Raw genomic sequence first — 23,525 nt, forward strand, 5'->3', positions numbered from 1 at the left:
AATGTCATTATCTATAGAATGAAGGTGTTAAGGAAAGGGAGGGTTCAGATTTGAAAACCTGAGAAGTGGAGTTTTCTGGAGGCAAAAGTATTTTCATGTTCCCTCTTCTAGTGCCAAGTCCTATTTAGTAGACCTTCTTTGGAGGAGATACCCTATCAGGCTGGTCTTTGTTCAGTTTGATGAAATGATTGAATCACTTGAAACCAAGGGAATCTAGTGGCGATGCAGTAAGAAACCCAAGTCTAAGGCCTTTGTTGCCAGGTTGGATGCATTGTCATGGCAGTAGTTGTCCTTAGGAAGTCTGTGACTTTGGCAGTTATCTCACTTGGGGTAAGTGATGCTATAAACATAAGGCTCTTAAACCAGCACCTGTTCCCCTGCCTCAAACCTTCTTCTGTGTTGCATATATCCATCCCCTGACCCTTGACCTTCTCACCCAAGTCAAGAAGACCTTGGGAGCAATCTTAGGAGGTTACATAAGAAGATGGTCATCACTAGCAAGAGGAGAATTTGTTTACTCTGAAGACATTTCATTTTGGAGAGGTTCTAGAAGGAAGAATCCTTTCAAATAGTCTTCCTCACTTTGATCCTGGAGGACCTTCTCCCCCAAATAATGAAGGAATGTCACCCTAGACATGTATGGAACCCAGAGACTAAAATAAAAAATAGAAAAAGATGGTGGGAATCTGTTTGGGGAAACAGAAAGCAGAAAGAAGCAGGATGATTACTGATGCCCCTAGCACCCTTCTTTAAGAACAAATGTCTTCAAGACACAAAAGTCCTAACCTCATAGGATGCCCTGGGCAGCAACTGGTACAACTATTAGAGAACTAGAAAGAAACCAGGTAACACTGGAGAGGTGAGTTTTTCAACACAGGAGCTCCAGAATGCCAGGTGAGAACTTCCAGCTTGGAAGTCATGTCACTATGGAAATAGCAGTATTGATATGAGGACAGAGCTCTAAAGCAGAACATAAAACCAACAACTTCTGTTCCCTGAACCCATTAACCTCAATGTGAGGATTTTAAACAAATTTCTAGTTTTTATGAATGAATCTACTCTCACAAGCAAAAATGTTTATTGTTTTTCACATCCTGGAGTGTCACTGTATCATAATGAGTTTGGTTCTTCTTTCTGCACAACAGACTAAATTAGAGATGAACAGTTTGCAGGTGACAAAATAAGTGAAGATAAAAGTAGGAGCTTAACATAAATGGAAATTTAGAGAAGGACAAAGGGGCAAGAACAACACAGTTCTTGCTTAAGAGATCTGAGGACAGAACTTTCAGAACCACAGGGCAAGCTCAAGACACAGCAAGACCTCGGTTTTAAAATCCTGCCCTGTTTCCACTTCATATCTTCTTTTTGCACATCATTTACTTCTTTTCAAATCAAAAAATAGAATCTGAGCACTTTTTAAAATATAACATTTGTATAAGTGCCACAATTCCATGGAGTACTGTATCCTTCTAAAAGCCTACGACTCCACTGTTAGATGCAGGCACATTAGGGCCAATTTGGTAGAGTGTCAGCTGTATTTACAGTTTGGGGTAATATAAAAACATATGGAAACTGTGAACATTGACCCCCGGGAGGCTAATGTTGGAGGAAACCAACATTCCACAGTCTGGCCAGAGGTTGGGGGCGATTTGCCCAGACAATATACAGCCAGAGCAACCTATGAGCACAAGGGGCACTTCGTGTATGCAAGACCTATTTTTATTGCATCCAATCTGGAGCTGGGCTCCAGCAGCTCAGACATAAAATAAAGTGGAGGTGTAAGAAGATAAAAATCTTATGTGATGATTTTCCAAATTAGAGTACAGAAATAATGTGTTGGAGTTTCTCTCATTTGCTATCAAAAGTCAATTTAAAATATTTTTAAGTAATAAAAACTCCCTGTTTTCAGATGTCAGATTACGTATCAGGTGCTGTGCTAAGCACTGTAAAGGTATAATCTAAATGAAAGAACATCCTTACATGGAGACAATCTTTCCCCCCATAGAAATAGAAGCTTAGAAAAGATAAGTTACCTGCCCCACATCATACAGACTTCATGCATCAACATCAAGCAGAACTTGAACCATTGTTTTTGTGATGCCAAAAATCATGGCCTCATATTTTATGTTATATAAAACAGTAAACCATTATTATACATTAGTAGATTTGTTTTGCCACAAAAGTAAATGACATATACCAACCAGGCCTAGACATTCACTTTTGAAAGTTAATCCTTTTTTCTTTATGAAGTAGGCCAAGGGCTAGCCTCAATAAAGCAAATTATACTCTTTGGGATTGGGTTCATCTGAGACATGTCTTATCAGATCATCCCCAAAATAATTTGGACCAGCACTGAGTTCAATTTCTATTGCTGCATAACAAATTACCATAAACTTCATAGCCTAAAATAATACTTATATTTATTATCTCACAGCTTCTAGGGGGCAGAAATACAGGCACAGCTTAGCTGGTCTCTCTTCTTAGTCTTAAGGGGCTGAATTCAAGGTGTCAGCCCAACTGCATTTCTCATCTGTAGGCTTAACAAGGGAAGAATGTACTTCCAACCTCATTTGGGGTTTTGGCAGAATTCCTTTCCTTGCAGCTGTGTGACTGAGGTCCCTAGCTTTTTGTTGGCTGTTGGGAGAATGGAAGCTGCTTTCAGGTCCTGGAGGCCACCTCAAGCTTCTTGTCATAGTCCTCTACCCAGACAGTTCACAGAATGGCTACTTGGTCTTTTGGAAGCTAGCAGGAGAATCCAGTCTGCTAACAGGGAATTTGATATAACATAATCATAGGAGTGACATCCTAGAACCTTGCCACATAACATACCTATGCAAGACAGTGGAATCCCATCACCTTTGCCATATTCGATCAGTTGGATTTGTGTTACAGGTCCTGTTCTCATTCAAGTGGAGAAAATTATATGAGGGTGTGAAAACCAAGGGGTAAGGATCCTGGGGACCCATGTCAGAATTCTATCTCATACTCTGCATGATAGAATTTTCTGTATTCATGGGACTGTTCTATTTCTATGCTGCCCAGTTCTGTAGCGACAAACCCTGAAATGCAGCTAGAGTAACTATGGAAATGATTTTATATATTATTTAATTTTAATTAATTTAATAGTTACATGGGGCTCATGATTACCTTTATGGACAGCATAGATATGGGCATTAAGCAATGTGCAAATTACATGCTAATTATTTTAAAATATTTTAAACCTTTATATGTACTATTCTAAAGATTTCACAATCTTTTTACTGTCAAATTCAAACAGTTCTTAGGAATTGTCTGCCATAGAAACTACCTAACAGACTTAATTTTTCCATTGTCCCAAACTTCTTTCCAAGCCATTTTCACCAATGCAACTCAAGGAATCTGGAAGGCTTAACTTATGGCCAACAAGGGGTTGTGGTAATTTATGCATCCTTATGCTTTCCCAAGTACTTATCCCCATGACAACACAGTGCAAAAACAAATGTCTGTTCTTTCCACTCTTCTCTGCAGAACTCCAACCACTTCTCTTCGTCTGATGTGAATGAGTAAAACAGTATCAGTGGTGGGTGGTGGATAAAACGAAAATCAATGAAGGATAATAAAGTGGCAGAATTATAGGCAAGGAGGGCAAAAACCACTTCCCCCCAATTATAAGAGAAGTCAGAATAAACCACTTCCCCACACAATTGCCTAAACACAATTAACTATTTCCAAATCCACTGCTGCAATGTCACCTGTTTCAGTTTCACTCAATGACATGTTTTTCCTAAATCAGTGGTTTCCAAACAGTGTCCTAGCAGCACTGGCTTAAGGTCTGTTAATTACTATCACTAAAAAGGAATAAAAGGGGAGGGACTAGGATCAAGTAAGTCTTGAGAGCAGAGACAAAAAAAAAAAAATGTAAACAGGTTTCTTATACTGCAGGACTTTTCAGAATTTGTAACCGATTAAGTCCCATGATCCCAGATGTGGGATACCTATAAAAACTTAAATATAACATCTATAATAAGTTTTAGAAATAAACATGTCTTTAGGGTTCTATTATTCTAAAAAAAATTAGAAGATTAGGAGATGTGAAAATATATACACATTTCATAGATAAACAAAAAGTATATAAAGGATACATAAGCTCTAGATTATGATTCCACCCAATTTTAATGTACCTATGTGGATTTCTTTGAAATATTCACAGAATTAAAATTTGGGACTTGATGAGTTAATATAAAGTATACCATGAATCTCCAAAAAGGGGCATAGTAGGTATGTTTATTAGACTTATTTGACTAAGCCCCTTTTTTTATCATCAGGATAATTCCAGTGAACTATTGCTATGAAGTATTAAATCTGAGGAATAACATTCTTTTTTTTTGAGAGAGAGAGAGAGAGAATTTTTTTAATATTTATTTTTTAGTTTTCGGCGGACACAACATTTTTATTTATATGTGGTGCTGAGGATCAAACCCAGGCCGCACGCATGCCAGGCGAGCGCGCTACTGCTTGAGTCACATCCCCAGCCCAGAAATAATATTCTTAATCAGTGTCTCAAAATTGTTGCTGTTGTATCCACTCAATTAATTTTGCTCTACTATCAACCCCCTGTGCTATTTAATATTTTTCTTTAAGTATTTTACCCTGTATACTTTTTAATCTTAGATTCTTCCTGAGCAAGAATCAGTAAAATTATATGTATATTATATAGTAAAAAAGAAAGGAAAAGCTAATAAAATACATAAATGTTCACCTAAATGTCTCATTTATAAGCATGAATTTTTAATGACAAAACCTTATTAAAAGCATAGCTAAAAATGATAGAAATAGTACTTAGGAACAAAAGCCAAGTCCATATCCTCCAGAGGCATTCACTGGCTAGCACACACTCACATAGCTCCTGGGACCTGCCAGGCTACCAATGAGATACAAGAAATTATCAATAATCTCCACTGAGCTAATTCCCAGGTTTTATCAACTGGAGCTACTTATATGTTCTGCTTTTGCTCATAACCCAGTAAGCCACCCTTTCTGCTGTAGTTCAGCAACTTTATTATTCCCAGGAAGATAGAGACCATGAAATCTCACTTCCTCCTTAAGAAATGACAGCCCTGGGATGTGGGTATATTTTATATTTTAGTGCTTGAACTAAATGCCCAACACCACAGAATTTAATTAATTAATTAATTAAGTAAGTAAAAAATAAAAAGAAAGAAATCTAGCCCTGACCAACCTGGATTCTGCTTAGAAACAGGGCACAGTCTTTCCTTTGCCCACAAGGGCAGGTAACCCAATTCTTAGGAATGTCGTCCCATCTAAAACCCAAGAGCAGTCATGGGAACCTCCAACCCAGATTCATAAGCATGAATGCTATAGAATGTTACGGCACTTAATCCACATCTCTTTGGACTAAGCAACGTTAATTTCACTTACTTGATTTAATCATCAACAATCTTATGACACAGATATGGTACAGTTATACATCACTTAAGGGTAGGGATACATTCTAAATTGTCATCGGTTTTGTTATTATGTGACCATGACAGTGTACTTACACAAACCTAGATGAAATTGCCTACTACCCACTTAGGTTACATCCTATAGACCATATGTGGGGTCCATCATGAACCAAAATGCCATTATGTGGGACAGGACTGTAAACACTGAAAAATGACACTGAACAGGTAAGCTTGCTTAGCTGCCTCTTCCAAACAAAAGGAGACAATTTGGGTTCCATCCCAAATTGTTATACTCCACAACTAATGTCATTTTCCTTACCTTAAATTGCTATTCTTAGATTTATCTAAAAGGTTAATTTCCTTTCATCATAGCAGTCTAGGATAATTCCTCCACTAAAAAAGAAACTCATTACCTACCTATAAAATTGTTTCTCCAAAACTATGTCACTGTTACCCCCCCCCCCCCAGAAAGGTGCTCTTGTCCCCCAGAGAACTCACACACATTCACACACACACATTCCTCACATCTGAGGACACCCCCCCCCCTAAGCATTGCTTGTGAAGGCCTTTGGGCAAAGGCCCTATGTATTATAGCAAACAGATACCATATGGACCAAAAGCCACCAGAGACTCTCTGAAGACAATGAAGTAAGCTTCTTCTAAAATTCCTCACACAACCAGCAAGGAAACTACCCTGCCAGCAACTGGCAGGAGAAATAGATATAAAGTTTTAGAAAGTCCCTATAGGATAACACATGAATGACTCTTTTTTTTTTTTTTTTTTTTTTTTTTATCTTTCCTGAATTGGTTTTAAAGAATCTTTAAAATACAAAAAAAATAGGTAAGACATAATAGGAAGGTCAAATAGCTCTAAAAACATTCAAGAATATTTAATTTGAGGTAAGCTGGTCTTTGGGAGAATCGGTCCTTAGGCAAGCAGGTTTTTGGCAATGTGCATGTAGGTAGTTTTGTGGGGAGTAGGAGATAAGGAGGTACAAGCAGGGAGAGAGCAGACTAGAGGGAAGACCAGGTGTGAACAGGTGGAGGTGGACAGGAGTGGAAAGGTGGCAGGTACGAGAGATGAGGAGGTGGATTCTGGGGTTGGGGGGCAGTGAGGCTCAGGGGAGGATCCAGCTGACTCACAGCTTTTGGAACTGGTGGCTGCAGATGGCATCATCCACTGAGACAGGGAACACAGGCTCCTTGGTCAAAAGGAAATGCTGGGACATCCTGGTCCCACAGAAAAGTGGAGATATGGTCCCATCAAATCTCCCTGCCAGGTGGGGCTGCCCAGTGGCACTACTAGCTCCTTCTCCTCGCAGACCTCAGACTCAGCTGCCCCCTGATTCTGCAAGCAACAGACTCCCCCTTTACCCAAGGTCAGTTCCTTTGGGAGCTAGCTGGTCATTATAGGTCATTAGAGATGGGCATTGGGTCTGGCTGATCTTGTCTTTCCACTCTCCATCCCAAGAAATGGGCACACACACACACAAAAAAACGCATGCTCCAACCATGGACTGAGATACAACCAACTGGCTGCAGCCTCCACAGTCATGGTATTCAAGGCAGGTGGGAGACCAAGGAGGATGATTCTTCTTCGCCCTCTAAGGACTGCATGGGAGTCAGGAGAACCGGTCAGGGAGGCAGGTCAGCCAGGGCAGGGGGGTCTTGGCAGGTTCCCTATGTAAGATGGAAGCTGAGGCCCGTCACCAAGGTAGAGAGCAGAGGGCTTGGACATACAGAAAGGCAGAGAGCAAGGCCTCTGAGCAGCTGTCTGTGACCACCAAGACTGGCCTGTTTAGGAGTCTCTAACAGTGACACACCCAGACAAGGTCATTAGAGGTCTCATTTTGCCCAATTGACGTGTGAAAATAGTTAGGAAGAACAGAGGGGAGAGCAAGGCTTCCACATAGCTCTGGGTCCCAAATTCATCCCTGGGTCCTGTGAACTGGCCAGTGATGCCCACAGGCAGGTGGGAACACCCAAGGGAGACTATCTCTCTCCTAAGCATTCCCGGGATGTCTGTATCAAACTAATACTCTGATCAAGGAAACAGCACCTGCTCTCTTGGGGGTGACCCATGTGGACTGCAACTACCAGAATCAATAGGAGAAATTAAGCCTGTTTCAGCCAGATAGCCAGTTCTAAGAAGCCCGTGAGTCATTAGAAAACCAGCCTCACGACTGTCCAAAGCACAGCCACGTAGTTGGCACTCAGCCAGAATGACATGAGTCTCTGTATTTTATGGTGTAAAAGGAATTGGTCAGGGATGGGAACGTGACTCAGTGGAAGAGTGCTCGCCTGACGTGCCCAAGGCCCTGTGTTGGATGCAGCATTGCAAAAATAAGTCAATAAAAAAATAAAATTAAGACACCAATCAGTAGCCCTTACTCTCGTGATTTCAACAACAGCAATAAGAAGAATTCATTGCAATGGAATCACTTGCTCTGTCTCAGCTCTTGGAGAACAGTCAGAGAGTAGATAGATGGCTTTCTTTTCTATCCATACCCAAGGGTTCTCCTCTGGCCCTCTCCAGTTCACCACGCCTCAACATGGATTCAGGACCCTTAAAGATAACTAAAATGACTAGGAATTTTTAAGGTAAAAAATAAGATAACCAGTTTAAAATAATGTACACACACATAAGAAAAATAGGTGACAGATTGCAGATTTTTTTGGTTCACATGCTTGAAAAAAATTAAGGGTGGGTCTGGCCTGCAGGAATAGCTAAATCCAGGGGCTCAAAGGATGAGACAGGCAAGACAGCCACTGGAGCAAGAAACCAGTGGGGAGGTGTTCACTCCCAAGTCTCCAGTTGAAAGGTCTGTTGGAACCAGGAGCCCATACTGGAACCAATCTCTGTGGACATAGTGTGGCCTTCTGTCTGTCCCCAAGGCTGCAGGGACTCAGCACACTTGCAGAGATGAGTATGTATCCCTGCAGGAAAGGGAGTCCTGTTAGAGCTGCAAGGGACACTGGGTAGGCAACTGCCCATTTCCAGGCCATGCGTGTTAGTTCTTCAGTGTTGCTTGTCCCTGTCCCTGTCACTGGTACTGTCTATTCACATTGATCACAGCCTGCAGAGCAGGGCAACCTGAGGGCCCCCACCCATGCAGCTGAGGCTCCAGGACCCAGTGACAGTATGAACTGCAGTTCTCGTCCCCAGCTGCCTGCCCCAGGGAGTGACACTGGCTCCTGCCAGAAAATCCAATCCTGGTCACAGGTGGAAGGGAACAGAGCCTGCTCGGGCCACCCACCACCAGACTGTCCTGGACGTTAATCACCACCATCGGGACTCACTTTCAATCAACTCACTGAAACCTCTGAACATTCATTTTCTTTCCTGAATTCCCTCAGTCTTTCTGCTTCTCCCTGAATACTTGGGAGGGAAAGAAAAAGTTAAAAAGGCAGCTCACCATGGGGCAACACTGCATTTCTACCCATGGTAACTGCCCTACAAGGACTTCTCCAGAAAGAGGTGAATCCAGCACCCAGAGTGGCCCCAGGACCTTGGTGTCCAAGGTCCAGATGGCTGGGTGAGGTCTGGCAGAGACCTCTCCTTGCAGAGAAATGACTGCTCAGGGCTGCCCTTTCTCCACGGCTTCCTGACTTGTCCACAGTTGCCTTCTCTCTGTGTCATCTCATGGTTGTCCCTCTGCGCAGGTGGAGAGTCCTGATGACTCTTACTCTTCTTATAAGGAAACCACCAGCCCTATAAGGTTAGAACTCCATTCTTGGGACTCCATTTAGCTCTAACTATTCCCTTAAGAGCAGCCCTTCATTTAAACAATTATATTGGGAGTAGGGATTTGACTTAAGAATTGAAGGCAACATCATTCAGTTCACATCACTTCTTAAATAACATATCACATTGTGCTTTTTGCCTCAGGTCACAAAATAGTTGCCATAGTGCCAGACAATCTAAACCATACACGAGCCTCACCTCCCTGCAGGAAGTAAGAGGCAATACAGACAAACTATACCTTTATCAATTTCTGAAGAAAAACTTTCCCAGAAGCTCTCCAGAAGATTATCATTCAACTGTCATTCACCTCTCATGTCAAGTGTCAACCTTCCTGCAAGGCAGGCTGGGAGATCAAGACCTCACTTTTTCAGAGAAAATGGGCAAGAGCTAAGGAGGTTGAGAATTGTCTGCCACAGGGGTTTATAATAAATATTTATTAAGCACTGGATGGTTCATTTTCTCCAAGCACACTATAGCTATCACCTATCCTGATCTTCTCAGTAACCCTGTTTGGTACTTATGTCCACTTATCAAACTGAGGAACTGAGGCCCAGATAGGTCGAGTTACTTGTCCATGATCACACAGCCAGAATATAGGAACACAGGCTCACTTGAGAGCCCACACCCCTTAATGGCTACACTATACTCTCTGTCTCAATGATGGGGACGGTCATGTCAATGGACATTTGCAGACTTAATGTGCTCATGCTTACCTTGGGCAGAGAAAGGAAAAGCACCTCGGGGGCAGCTACACAGCCCTGGCAGCGCCAACCGAGCAGGGAGCAGCCCATGTGCCTGACCTCTGTTCCTGCTCACCAGTCTGGGGAGATGGGAGGAGCTTCATGCCCCACCCAGTGTTAGCCTTGGCTAGAAGTCAGTTCTGCTGACAGTCAGTCCCTCTGAACTTCCCCCTCCATTACCACTCACCTGGAGAAGGGCCACCAACCACTTCCACCATTCATGACCAGGGGTCATGGGCTTGGCCAGCAGCCACCACCCTGGGTGTGATTATCTGGCCCTGGTCCAGCACTGAGAGGGGGCCACCAGCGGATTCATGCAGAGGGTGCCAGGCCTACCCTGGGGGTGACTGCCAGTGGCCCACTACCAGCCTGGTGACTTCCGCTTATAGAACTGCAAACCCACCTAGGAAAGAAAACCGCTCTCGCTAGGTCTAACCTTAGGGGCTCAGTGTTCAGGTTTCGATGTCATGTTCCTGGGTCATACTGCTTGTGCTACGCTGTGTGCTCTGAAAGGTTTAATGTGCAGTTGATGTGAACACTATGGAATGACTGTTTTTTTAAATGTAGCTATAGCATAATTTAGAAATGAGAAATAATTTCAAGTCATATTGTATAGACAGATTTTTCTAAACCAGTAGGTAATAAGTTATATTTAAATTTTTACTCTTATAAGAAAAACACTATTGGGCTGGGGATGTGGCTCAAGCGGCAGCGCACTCGCCTGGCATGCGTGCGGCCTGGGGTTCGATCCTCAGCACCTCATACAAACAAAGATGTTGTGTCCGCCGAAAAATAAGAAATAAATATTAAAAAATTCTGTCTCTCTCTCTCTCTTTTTAAAAAAAATCTAAAAAAAAGAAAAAAGAAAAAACACTATTAATACTAATTACAAAATGAATATAAAATATTTAAGATTCAAGATAAAACAAAGAAAAGAAATTCATCAAAATACCCCAAAAGTGGGTATTTTGCTCTACTGAGGTAGAGCTCAACCTTGTATTTCTTAGCCTATGCAGTAATTTTGATTACCATGAGGCCCATTTGTGAATATCAATCTTAAATTCTTTCTTTGTTTTGTTTTTCTTTTGTACCAGGGTTTGAACTCAGGGCCACTTGACCACTGAGCCACATTCCCAGCCCTATTTTGTATCTTATTAGAGACAGGGTCTCACTGAGTTGCTTAGCACCATACTGTTGCTGAGGCTGGCTTTGAACTCGCAATCCTCCTGCCTTGGCTTTCCAAAAATTCTTTCTTACTGTACCTTATAAAAGCAGAATTCTTCCCTCAAGCAAATCAGAAGATTTTCCCCTTTATCAACTGAAAAAAAAAAAAAAAGGGAAAACCCCTAAAATCAATATAACCAAAGTCCAAACCATGAGAAAAGCAACATTCTATATACTATGGATTGAATGTGTCCCCTAAAGTTCATATGCTGAAAACTTGATCCCCAAAGTGGCAGTGTTGGGAGCTTGGGACTAATCGAAGGAACTGGGTCCTGGGGACAGCACAGTCATAAGTGGATTAATTCCATTATCTCAGGAGTTGGTTCATTAAAAAAAGGCCGAGTTTGGCCTCTTCTTACTCCCTCTTGCCCTTCTATCCTCTGCCTTCTGCCATGGAAGTCCCTTACCAGTTGGCCCCATGATCTTGGACCTTGGTATTCTATTATAGCAGCAAAGTCATTATTTGAAAATAATGTGTCCAATTCTTCTTCATACTTTTTTTTTAATATTGTGAACTCAAATCCCATGCTGCTTACATTTTTAATTAACTGAATTTCTTTCTATCTGAAATTTTACTTTTTATATATTTGATTTTAATATGCAATCTTCTAGAAAACCAATATTTCTTTTACGGTCTCAATTTAGAAGTGCAATGATACGAAATCATAACTTCCCTGGCCAGGGTGCTTATTTTGTTTGGAGAAAACTGATTAAAGGAAAAGTCATTTAGGCAACACCTAAAACAATGATCCTCAGGGGGGAAGAAAAAACTAGGTTTCTCCCTAACTGAACTGTTGGGAGTGGAATATTTTATGCTACAGAGTTACAAATCTCTATGAACTAGAAGCATTTCCTGGTCAATTAATCAAGGGGAGGTTTTATGTAAAAACACATCTCAATTGAGCTATTCGAATATGAGCCACGAGCTGCAATGACTAATTGTAAGTTTCAGACCTGTGTAGTTTGCTGAAATGCTTTTCTGCAGTCCATTAAAAATACCTTGACAGCATTCAAATTCAGCAAGAAGAATAAACTAACTACGGAAAGTTACAATTACAGAAAGGAATTATTCAAAGTATGTGACCTTTGCACAAAAAACGATGCACGTTTATTTGATACTACAGAACCTCCTCTATTTTCCCCCTTTGATAGGTCCATATAATTCCCACTAACTATAATGAGAGATATGTCCTAAAAATGAATAGCTGCTAACTCCAGCCATCTGTGCATTCCTGGTACAAATAAAATTGAATGTCATCACTACCCTATTGGATTTCTCGGTAATGCTCTTTGCTGATAAGAACTTTGAAAAAATACCAATGGCATTTTTTTTTCTTTTACTTACTCATACAAAGCATGCCCATTGCCCTTGCTACATAAAGAAGTCTATTCTACTCTGAATCCAGGCAGCCACTGAGAAGTGGGGGTGAGATAAATCCCTGCTTATCAAGATAACTGTTTCCCCACTCAGTATAAATGGAGACAAAGTATACTCAGACTCAAATGATTAAAATGGCCAAATTCTTAGCAGGTTAACTCATTACTTTTCATCCTTCTTTTGCCAGCCCTGAAAGCTAAGTAGCTGTCTTTAATAGGCTGCAGCAATCACTTTCAAACAACTCTCTTACTCTATGACTATGCTAAAATGGAGTTAATTCATTTCTCCTTTATGAATTACTGGCTGTCAAAAATTTGAAAAGGGTCCCAAGCTTTAATGGAGACCCTTAAAAAGAGAGATCATGTGCTAGAGAACCCAAGATGGTATGCTGGAGAGGCAGAAAAGCTGGAAGACTAGAAGGCCCTCGGTCAGAAATTGGAGGTAGAGACAGGTAGATAAAGATATAGATATAAATATCTATCTTTATTACCAGTATTTATATATGAAGAGAGAGGTTGATGTGAGTCTCTCTAAGCACAGTCTGGAATCTCTTGAGAACTGGGAACACACAGCACCATGGAACCATGTGGTCACATCTTCACTTTCCTAGCCAGCTGATCTGCAGTAAGCCAACTTTTCCAAGAGCCCCTTCATACATCCCTCTCAGGGGTGTGTGTTAAATCCTCCTTCGGAAAACCCAAGGGTCTATTTATCAGGTGGATCACTTCTTACTCTGGAGCCAAACAGAAGGCTACAGTGCTTAGGATCTTCTTTTAGGTTTGATCATTAGGTCTAGTTTTATTTGACATTTGACGACAGAACTGCTAAAAATATTTATTAGCTTGGCTAAAAACTAAAGAAAAAAAATGGTAATCACAGCTCTCTGGAGAGGCTTTTTAAATTTCATTTTATGGCACTATAAAATGAGGCCATACCCTAAGCATTTAAATGGGCAAATTATTTGGTTGGACATGGCTCAGACTGTGAAGTTCAATCACATCAGTAGACATAAAATCTAAGTGACTATTCAAGGTGAGGGTGCATTTCAAAGATAGCTAAGACATTAACAAAAGAAAGCAAGCATCTATTTCATAGAAGTGACCAGATGCATGTTTGTAAAAGAATGTTTATTTAGGCTCAAGATTACATTGAGAAAGTTCTTAATATTTGGTAAACTATTCCTAATGCTACCTCATGACACCCTTAGAAAGCAGTGTCAACATAAAAGTTTTCATGATATTTTAAGCACCATATTTGATCATAATAGTACAAATTCACTTACTTTCTCCAACATCATACTTTTTTCCAGTTTTCAACTTATTAAACATATTGCATGTTAGACAGGATTTTTAAATACAATTCACCAAACAAGTGTAAAATTATACAAGCATACAAGAAAAACAATCATATACTTAAAAATGATCTAGTATCTAGAATACATAAGGAGCACAGCTCAATAATGAAAAGACAAATAATCCAATTAAATATGAGCCAAGAATCTGAATACACATTTTTCCAAATAAGATATACAAATGGTCAATAAGACCATGACAAGCTGTTCAATATCACCAGTCATTAGAGAAATACAAATCAAAACCACTTCATACCCAATAGGATGGCTATGATAAAAAAAAAAAAAAAGATAATGATAAATTTTGGTGAGAATGTGGAGAACTTGAAAAAATTACATGTTGACAGTGGGAATGCAAAATGGTATAACCACTTGAGAAAACAATTTGGCAGTTCCTCCTAAAGTTTAACACAGAGTTACCGTAAGACACAGCAGTAGTAGCAGCATTTTTCATAATAGCAAAAAATTAGAAACCCCAAAGTTGATCAGACGATGAATAGATTTTTTTTTAAAAAATGTGGTATAATCAGACAATGGAATATTATTCATCAATAAAAAGGAAAATATAACATAAATTTTAAAAATTAAAAATGTATTATTGGAAGGCAATGAGAACAGTACTGTGTTATAGAAAGATGTCTACCTTATACATCCAGTACAATCAGATTGGGACTCAGCAGCCTTCTTCATCCATCCTCCATCACTCCATATATTTGTAACTGATATATGTTACAACAAGGATGAAATTCAAATACATTATGTTAAATGAAAAAAGCCAGTAAAAAAAAAAAAAGACCACACATATGATCCCAATCACATGAAATGTCCCATATACTCAAATCCTCAGAGACAAAAAGTAGATTACTAGTTGCCAGGGTCTGGGGAAAGGACAGAATGAGAGGGGAAGATGGGAGTGACTGCTAATGGGCATGGGAGATCTTTCTGTGGTGATGAAACTTTAATGCTAAAACTAAAATAGTGGTGATTGTTATATGGATATACCAATAACTACTGAGTTATATGCTTGAAAAGGGTACATTTTATGCCATTTTAAGGGTGGACTTTTATATAAATAAAAAAAATCACATATGCTAGAAACAAAAAAATATTAAATAGTACAAAGAGTTTATAAAAAGAAAAGCTATATTCCTTCTTTGAGTCCTCCATTGACCACTCATACTTTTAAGGGTTTTTGTCAAATTTTCCACAAATTCTTTTAGGCATGATTCAAGCATAGACATAGACACACACACACACACACACACCCTTTAAAAGTACAAGGACAATGCTACACTGTTTTCAATATGTCAATATGTCTTGGCCATCTTTCCACATCAGGATCATAGAGCCAAGATGTGGAGGAGGGGGCTGGAGAGGGAGTGTGGAGCTGGAAAAAGGGATGCCATGCAAGACACTGAAAACACCTTTTGAAGGAGCAAGGATCTGTAAGGTTTTCAATTTTTCAAATGTCTGTTGAAAAACTCTCCCTGGATATCACACATATATCTCAATATATTCAAAATTTAAATCTCAACTGTTCATCACCAGGGCCTGACTCATCCTCCCTCTTTTGTACTCTATCTATCAAAACAGTTACCTCCTGCCTCTTTTAATGCTGTCATCTTAATTCATGCCTTTGTTTTCATTGAGGTTATTGTTAACTTGCTCAAGGTCACTTTGAACTTGAACCAAAGTTCAAGATCAAGAGGCATGTGGTTTGTTTCTAGCATATGTGGTATTACGTGGATACCTTCTTATATGCCATATAAAAATAACATTTTTTATTTTGAAGGTAATGTGAATAGTATTGTTACAGAAATATGTCTACCTTATATTCCCAATACAATCAGAATTGGACTCAGCAGCCTTCCTTTCCCCATCCTCCATATATTTGATACTTTGCTTTAGAACTGGCACAACCTCCATCTTTTTTTCTAAGATAGAAACTGACAAGGAGTCCGTGGCTCATGCCTCACAGTATCTAATCCAGCAGATTTCATTTCCCTCATTTCCCTTCTCTGTTCTCAGTGCTGCTGTTCCTGCTGGTCATTCAGACTACTGCAATAGCCTCCAGAGAGCCACAGTCCCAATCCAAATAAAGTCAGTGAGGCAAAACCTTGTGCCTAGAAGCCCCTGTTGGTTCTTCTCCTTATGTTGGGCAGAATATAAAACTCCACAGCATGGCTTACAAAGCCCTGAATACTCTGCACATCTTAACCCCATTATAAACACAGTCTTCTACTTCTTCATTTTCCATACGGTATTGGCTTACATTAAATTTCCCTCATTTCTGAAAGTTGTTAGGTTTTTCCCATTTCTACATTGCAGCATAATTTTCCCACTTTCTAAATGCCCCTTTCCTTCTCTCCACCTACCAAAATCCTGCTCAGTTTAATGATGTGTCCATTGCAAATTAATAGCTCTTACAGGGTTATTGTGGGGATGAGAAAAAATTACACGTCACTGTTTTGTACAGAGCCTGGCCCATGGAAAGGGCTCAGGGAAGAGAAGAAAATCTTTCTAAAAAGGCACTTAGAATTATCTTTCCCCAAAATTACAGGAAAAAAAAATATAGGGTCTCTGGAAAGATCGCATGTGCTTTTAAACTTTACAAAACTGAGTTGATCGTCTGATAAAAACAGCCTGCAAATAACATTTAAATTGTAGAGAAGTTGAAGAAAGAAATATTACTCATTCTGCCCAACACATCTTAGTTCTGGAGAACTGGATGGAAGGAAAATGTCTTTGAGAGATGAGAAGGTAAGCCAAACAAACTGACAAACGGCAGACAAAAAAGACATCCTACTCTCCCCAGCAGCTCCAGGAACTGAGAAACCAACACAGATCTTTTCCATCAGGCATACAGACAAAGTCATTAAAGCTTCAAAGTTTAAAGTTTAAAAGTTTAAAAACAAAACAAAAAAACCCAAGCTCTGTAGGAGAAAGCCCATACATTTTGATGGCATGATACCTACCCTCTGACCTAATGTTACGATGAGAAAGGAATGGTTCCACAGCATGATTACTGCCTGAACAAGGGCACTAGCGTGGGGTTTGAATTCTCAGCCTCTGATACATGCTGCCAACCCTCCCACTTGTCTCGGTCAAAATCAAGGCAGATGCTGATATTGTGCTGCAGAGAAGTTCAGCTCTCCTTCAGAGAGTTGTTTTGTTTTGGTTTTCCAAAGGAAAATCATCATATATCACAACAAACGCCTTCATTTCTTTTCAGCTCTCATGCTGCTGGGATGCTCTGATCACACTGTGTGGGGCCGTGAAGAACTGTCCCAAAAATGATTCCTGGAAGAAGCAAAAAACCCCTCCTAGAAATACATCTTTTCTCTTGGCTGCTTCCCCAGAACCCCCGCCAGCAACCATCGTAAGCTGGCAGGAGGATGGATGACCCCAGGTCTTCCCCCATCTCTGCTGTTCATGATTCTTGAAGTGCGTCCAGAGCTGATGACTGTCTGCAGTCTACAAAGCTGCTGCCTCCATGGAGGCCACTCTCTGGGCTCATTCAAACTTACTTCAGAAAGAGGAATTTCACATTCCTGCTCAAGAGAGGGTGAGGACTCAGACCAGCAGCTCAAAAAAGGCTGCTGCAACTGCCAAGACAAACAGCTTCTCAACTTCCATTATAAGAGGCTTTCATCAATGTTTGGAATCCTTTCTATTATAGAAATAGATTTCCACCCCAAAAGAAGCACATTAAAGAGTAGTCCCTATGGTCTCAGGAGTAGTTGGGCCAAACCAATTTATATGAGCACAAAAAGTTGCTGTGGACTAGGACACAGTGGTTTAAGATTCTGGCTGAGGAGTTGAAATAACTGAGTTTGAACCCTGTCTCCTTACATGGTAGCTGCATGGGAGTGAAAAGGTTACTTATAACCTGTGAACCTTGGTTTCCTTATCTCAAACATGGGACTAATAACAGGACCTACTGTCTTGGAGTTGCTAGAAAAAAACAAGAGATAAGCTTTGCAGAATGCACAGTACTGAGGCCGACACCAAGTAAGTACTCCACAAAGTCTGTTTTCATTTCTGCTACCACAGAGCATCAGCAATGGCTACAGGCTACCTAAGCACAATCTGCCACCACACCTTCATTTACCCAGAGTAGCTCTGTTTCTGTTTATTTTTTCTTTCTTGCTAAAACATGGTCTTGTTCTTCGGGAAACAAAAGAGGGATAAAGCTAAAAATCTGCTGATTTGTTACTTTCATCTTGTGATGAAAATTTTTCATATTTTTTTCATTATCCCCACATATCTTGAACTTGTTTTCTCTCATGCCACACCACCTTATTTCAGTATCAATGAAGTATCACTCCTGGCTTGGGCTGTGTTCCTCCAGCAGAGATACTACAGGGTAAATCTCCCCAGGAGATACTCTTGATTATGCTCTTCAAAAAGTGTAAAACCTCTTAGGTAAACATTAGAAGCTTCACTCATCCTGGGAAATCCTTCTTGTCCATTCTTCCTCCTATTCTAGGGACCAAGCTACAGAATCCTACTCCTTTTTCTGAGTATAACGTGTACCTTCCCACCTCTATAGTCTTTCCTCAGGTTCCTCACCTACTTTTCCATCTGGTAAAATCATTTCCATGTTTCTAATCCAGTGCAAATACCATCACATTCATAGAAACTTCTCCAACCTTTCCCCCCTCTGAATGTCCATGACATTCATATAGAATATGTCACCTTCTGTCAAGGTGGATGCCTCTTTGCCAAGTTCCAGATTTTTATTCCAACCTTCTTACTGAGCAGAGCTACTTAGCTATTCCTAAGCATCTAAAACACAGGCTGGCCAAAGCCTGTTTTTAGCCTCTGCCCATCATATTTTCCACACCTATTCCTACATCTTGCAATAGGCAGGGATCTCAACCATGCAAGTATATCTCACCAAACACAGGAATAGCTGAGAAACTTAAGTTTCCTGAGAAAAAAGAAGAAATCCATAATATTTCTGCTGGGTCTCACAGAGAAAAGCAGGAAAAAGCTATCCAGGGTCCAAGGATACAGAGTTGTTATACAGCAAGAGTTGGCTAATCTTCACCACTCTGTTGACTTGGGTCTCTCTATCACTGCCTCAGGGACTCACATTCTGCTCTACAGACCTTTTTCCATAGCCTCTAATTAGTCAGAATGTCTTCCTCCTTATTACTGTATTTCTTTGCAGCTCACATTAGTTATTCATTCTACAAGTATTTATTAAGTGTCCATTATTTTGCAGACACTGGTTAGGTAAGACACGTCTTTTCCAGATAGAAGTTGTATTCTAGACTGAAAGGCAGATTTTGAACCAGCAATTAAGAGTACGCTCCATGTTCAAGGGGGAAGCTCCATGAACTTCTAACACACAAACCTACCCTGTACTGGCTTGCCTCCAATGAATGGCAAAAGAAGGAAGTGACATTTAAACTTCGCTTGACCTAGGAAAAAAATAAAGCTACATCCATACTTCATACCTTAGACTAAGATAAATTCCAGATGGTTCAAAGACTTAAATGCAGAAAAGCAGACCATAAACATACTAAAGGAATGTTTGGTGTCCTCCCAAATATGCATATCCTGAAATCCTAACCCCTAAGGTGATGGCTTGAGGTGTGGGGTTTTTAGGGAAGTGATTAGGAATGGGATTAGTGCCCCTACAAAAGAAGCCTACAGGAGAAAGTTTGCTTGTTTCTTGTCCCTTGTAAGGACAGAGTAATAAGTCTCTGTCTACCCAGAAAGCAGGTCCTCACCATAGACAGACTCTGCCAGCACTTTAAGCTTGGATTTTTCACTTTCCAGAACTATGAAAAATAAACTTCTATTATTTTTAAGCTACCCAGCAAAATACTTATGGAATTTTGTTATAGCAGCCAGAACAGACAAAAACCATAAAAATACTAAAAGAAACCACAGGACCATTATTCTCACAATATTACAGTGTAGGAAGAGTTTGTGACTATGATGAAAAGTTCAGAAAATATATTTTTAAAGACCGAATATGTTTGACTACATAAAAATAATTTTCAAAAAGAACTATATAATGAAACCACCATTAGCAAAATAAAATAAAAATAACAAAGTGGTAAAGAGCATTTAAAACCTCATATCATAAACAAATGGATAATTTTCGGAATGCATAAAGAGCTCCTACAAATACAGAAGACCAACAAAAAGAATATGACAAAGTATAAACACATTTAAATATGTCCATCTTAACTTGTAAAGAGATTTTTAAAAAATCAGAACTATGTTAAAAAAAAAGAACTCCACTTAAATACCATTTTTCACATTTCATGTTAATAATGACAAAAAAAGTTTGAAAAATACACTGTCTTTGCAGAGTTAATGCAAGAGGCATCTTACAAAACCACTGATGGAACTAGAAATGGTCAGATTCTGTAGAGGGCAAGTGGCAAAATCTAGCAAAATTAGAAGCATACTATCCTACTCATTCCACATCTAGGAATTTATCCTAAACATACATTCATACACATATGAAATTAAGTCTATTCATAAGTATTAATTATAGCACTCTATATGACTCAAACAACTTAAAATATCATCAGGAGGAGACTGATACAATGGAGTATTGTGCAGAGGTAAAAAGGAATGGAAAATTTTTGTGTACAAATATGGAAAGATCTCAAAGATAGTTTGTTAAAGGTGGAAAAAAAAATCCAAGGTGCACAGCACTGTCTATTACATGATATCATTTGTATGAACATAATATTAAAAACTATCAATCTTTTCTGATCTCATGATACTGCTTCTGGGGATGATCTTAGTCACACCACAGGCCTGGCACAGAGAAAGCATTCAATTACTACTTGGTGAAATTGAATAAGGCAAAGAAGAAAAGAAATAAATGGATGAAGGAACACAGTTGGATATGTAGCCTCTAATTATGTAGCCTCTAATTCAATGTAGCCTCTAAATAGGCTCCAAATATGTAGCCTCTAATTCAAATCAATCGTTTTTTAAAAAATATTTATTTTTTAGGTGTAGATGGACACAACACAATGCCTTTATTTTTATGTGGTGCTGAGGATCGAACCCGGATCCCGCTCGTTCGAGGCGAGTACTCTACCGCTGAGCCACAATCCCAGCCCCTCAAATCAATCTTTTTATATATGAATATAGACAGCTGAATCCTGGCTACATATTTCCAGAAAAATCTAAAATGTGTCCTTATATAAGACAAACAAGTATGAGTTTACATATTTATATATAAAAATTATTTTTCAATATGCAGGAGTTTTCTATGTTTACTTATTCACATTCCTGAGAGAAAAAAACAGCATTCAGCAAAATGATACTGTTTCCAATCTTTCTGTTAGAAAAAAGAAATCTTTCTATGGCTTGGGGGTGGGTGGGTCTAAAGGTTTTATTCTAGCCCCTCAGATTTTTGCAACTAAGTAAACAATGAAGGCTGCCTTAACAGGTTCATCTCCCGCTTCTCTTGTGTATCATTCTCCACTCTCCCCTGTTACTCTTTCATGAAAAGCTTTAGCACAGCCATAATCATGACAACTACAACCAGTTCCACTTAGTGAACATCTACTAAGCACTAGGGCTGTGCTCCAATCTGAGTGTGTATCCTGGCCACAAGCCCATATGGAATGAGCTATAAAATAGCTGTCTCCATCTTACAGACACAGAAAATGGCTTAAAGACATGTCTCAAGTGCTATAGCAATGATGACGTTGTTTTTCAGAATGCAGTTTATTTACTTTTCTACATTTAACAGTCTTAACAACAGGTAACAGCTCAAATAGCCTGAATTAGGAGTGAAATATTATCATAAAGTAATAACAGGTCTGGGAGAAACAACATGCATGAAATTCAAGAGCAGAGCTTCTTTATCTGCTCAGGAATCCCCAAAGAGCCCCTACTTTGTGTACTTGGGTGGTGCAAGAGCACCCACACTCAACAGAGTGATAGGACACCTATCTGCCAATTACTCAGTGAGTGTTTCTCACCAAGGTCCATTCACCACAGGTTATCAGAAGATCCTCTGGTTATTCATTATTATAACCAACTCATTCCCTCCACAGTAATTATCTTTGAGCAACATATCATGCTGTCCTTGGAACCATCAAACTGACATATGATTAAACAGCAGAGAGGTCTGAAGTTAAATTTAAAACCACTCTCTTACACTTCAACTCACACATCACATCAAGATCTATTCAGCCACAGGAAGATTCCAGTTGCCCAACACCAAAGGCCAATGGACAACTCTGCTGTTACTAAATGTTCCCATTTGAAAAAGGTGGTGGCTGTTTTCATAAAAGAGGAATTTTCCCAGGGCCTGAAGTAAAAGTTTGCAAATCAGTTCTCTGTATAAAATTCTACTTGCACCCAACATTAAAATATTCATGATTGTGTCTTCATAATTATAGATGGGGTATTACAAGAAACAGCGCATTTCTTGAAAATACTGTGAGAATCAGACTTTGTACTATTTATTGGAGAAAATGTTATAAAGTGCAAATTTTGTACATACAGTTCTGTAGATACTCTAAAGAGCAATGCTTATATTAACAATATTAACAATCTAAAAAATGCTGGAAGCTAAAATAAAAATATAACTCTCACCACTCTTGTACTGAAAAAAAGAAAGTCACACAGACTTTTCAAGGGGAAATTTATTTCTATTTCCAAGCTTCGTTTATAGTTCCCACAATTCAAATTTTGATACAAGAATAATTCTATAGAATTTACTTTATGTTTGCAGGAGCTATAAAGTTTTTTTTTAAAAAAAGATAACTTTTTCCTTATTCTTTAATAAAAACAAGTGAACCCTTGCAAAAATTTGCCAATTTCAGCCAATTTTTATTTTTGACATTTACTCAGTTTAATATTGTGGCTCAGAGGTCAGGGTTGAAGCTCAGTGGTAGAGTGCTTGCCTAGCATGCATGAGGCACTGGATTCAATCCCCAGCACCACATAAAAATAAAAACAAATAAAATAAAGATATTGTGTCCATCTGTAACTAAAAAATTGTATATAGATAGATATAAATAAATTGTGGTTCATTTTCACACATATAGTACTCATTTGAGTTGAAGTAAAACGAAAGAGTGGCAGATATTAAAATCATCAGAATCCCCATAATGAAAATTTCCAAAATCTTTGTTAGATATAAGAATAGTATATTTACTTCAGAGACAGTTGCACTTTATCCACTCACTTTTCAATTGGTTCACCCTAAAACATTGTTTTCACAAAAATATGACATTACGCAGTGTGGAAATTCCAAGCACCTTCACCCAATATGGAAGAAAGTCTCGGTCACCGATTTCCCTACAATTTGAGCTAGTCTTATGGGTAATGAAGTGATAGAATTCACATTTCATAAGAAAAGCCATATAAAGGAAATAAGATATTATTTTTCTAAAAAGTGATTTATAATAATACTGAGAAACTATTTTTTTAAAATTCCTTTTCCCTTCTAAACATTTACAGAAAAGGTTAACATATCTTGAGAGATTTACTATTTGCTGATATTCATCCATATGGTAGTACCAACTGAAAGCCAAGAGGAGTGGAAGAACACAGAAAGGTTTTTTGGGGGTGGGGGGTGGAAACCAGATGGATGAATAACTCTACCAATTTTGGTATCTCTTATTGGTGGTCCAGGACTTATCAG

General features: G+C 39.3%; 1 protein-coding gene across 1 annotated transcript in view; it reads right to left on the reverse strand.

Moving 5' to 3' along the window:
* The window catches only part of LOC139706414 (ERC protein 2-like), a gene marked incomplete at its 5' end in the record, with an annotated part of 375,567 nt that overhangs the window by 194,779 nt on the left and 157,263 nt on the right, over positions 1–23,525 (reverse strand). The window lies entirely within an intron of this gene.

The sequence above is a fragment of the Marmota flaviventris genome, chromosome 1, assembly GCF_047511675.1.
Source record: "Marmota flaviventris isolate mMarFla1 chromosome 1, mMarFla1.hap1, whole genome shotgun sequence".
Taxonomy (NCBI): domain Eukaryota; kingdom Metazoa; phylum Chordata; class Mammalia; order Rodentia; family Sciuridae; genus Marmota; species Marmota flaviventris.